Source organism: Frankliniella occidentalis, unplaced genomic scaffold (assembly GCF_000697945.3).
Source record: "Frankliniella occidentalis isolate FOCC.00 unplaced genomic scaffold, Focc_3.1 Scaffold80, whole genome shotgun sequence".
Classification (NCBI taxonomy): Eukaryota; Metazoa; Arthropoda; class Insecta; order Thysanoptera; family Thripidae; genus Frankliniella; species Frankliniella occidentalis.
Genome location: NW_026267210.1, coordinates 1,033,677 through 1,035,227, shown reverse-complemented (window position 1 = coordinate 1,035,227; position 1,551 = coordinate 1,033,677). Strand labels below are relative to the sequence as shown.

Genomic DNA, 1,551 nt, shown 5'->3' with positions numbered 1-1,551 from the left:
GGCCGGCAGGGAGGGGTGCCCTCCTAGCGCCGGGGCTGCCGGGGCTGCCGGGGCCGGGCCGGGTAGGGTAGGGTACCCAACCCCGACCGTTCACCGCGAGCCGGCGCGGCCGCACGCCCGCGGGCCCGGCAAAGCACGGCGCGCCCACCTCTCCAGGGCCGCGTGCGGGGCAGTGCGGAGGGCGCCCCGCCCGCCGCGCCTCGGAGGCGGCCCGCGGTGGGGCGTGGCGTGGCGGGGCGGGGGAATCGATCTCAGAGTACGCCCCCGGACCGGCAGGCAAGACCTCAGGGTGGGGCGGGAGGGGTGCCGTATTGGGGTGGGGCTGGCGCAGCGAGGCGGGGTGCGGCGGGGCGAGGTGGACGCAGAAGCGCGCCCACGGTCCTGTGGACACCTCTGATCAGTACCAGCGCGTGGTGTTATCCTAAAGGGGGTGAGCAAGTCCAGCATCCGGCTGAGCTATTTCGGTCGGCCCACTCGGTCGTCCATCCCCCGAGCAATGCTCCCCGCCTCTCCTCCCGCCCTTTTCCTTGCCTCTTATTCCCCCAACCTCGCGGCCGTCGGGTGGGAAGCGCCCAATGGTCCAGTCCATTGGCAGAGCAGCGGATCCAAAACTGGCCGCACCACTTCGACCCGATTGATACCGAGTAGCGACACTCACTCATCAGCAAAAATAGAAATGTCCGGCCGACCGGTAAGAAAGACAGTCCTGACGTAAGGAAATAATACTGGCGCGTAAGATCAAAATCAAGGATCATACCAGGTGGCTGATTAACCCCGCGCACTTCTGTAGTTAGACTGTACCGCACGCAGGAGTGCGAGCGGGCTTGCCTATCGCCCCTGTCCACGGCGCCTTACGGGCCGGGCGAGTAGGCAACCCGCCCGCCCTCGTGCGTGCGGTACAGTCTAACTACAGAAGTGCGCGGGGTTAATCAGCCACCTGGTATACCCAAAAGTGAGCAAATGATGCTGGCTACAAAAATTTGAATTACTTGATGCTCGGACTGCGGTATGTTCATTCAAGGGATTCAAGTGCTCGAGCGGGTGGAGGCGCATTCACAAAACAAGGTGCAATGCATTCATCTAGCAGTATATTGCGGAGGCGGCCAAGGAGAGCAGTAATTGTGGCAGCTTGCAGGCGTCCCTTTCCCCTGGACGACAAGGCCGAGTGGAGTCTGTGAGCGAGTGCTCCGGCTCCGCACTCTACTTTCACCAGAGAGCTTCATTGGCCGCCGCCGCCGCGGGACCTTTGGGTCCCTTTGAGTGATGGGGGTGTGATGACACCCGGTCGCAAACTCGAGCTATCCGCCAAGGCGCGCCTGCATACGCCACACGCTCTACGAGCTCTTCGACAATAGAGAGAAACAGAGCTACTGGTGTCGTCCGTCGGCCTGTGCGTCTGTCTTTGTCACTCCTAATGGCACTCAATGAGTGAGACAAAGAAAGACACGCACACTCGGCCAACCAGGCCAACCCGAGCGTGGCTCTCGGGAACCTCAGCTCCAGCCGAACGCCAAGAGGTGCGCAGCCGCGAGTTTGCGACCTCTGGCCTGG

At 63.1% G+C, this 1,551-nt stretch overlaps 1 protein-coding gene across 1 annotated transcript in view; it reads right to left on the bottom strand.

Moving 5' to 3' along the window:
• Positions 1 to 1,551, bottom strand: part of LOC113209098 (septin-7) — a 42,563-nt gene that overhangs the window by 39,721 nt on the left and 1,291 nt on the right. The window lies entirely within an intron of this gene.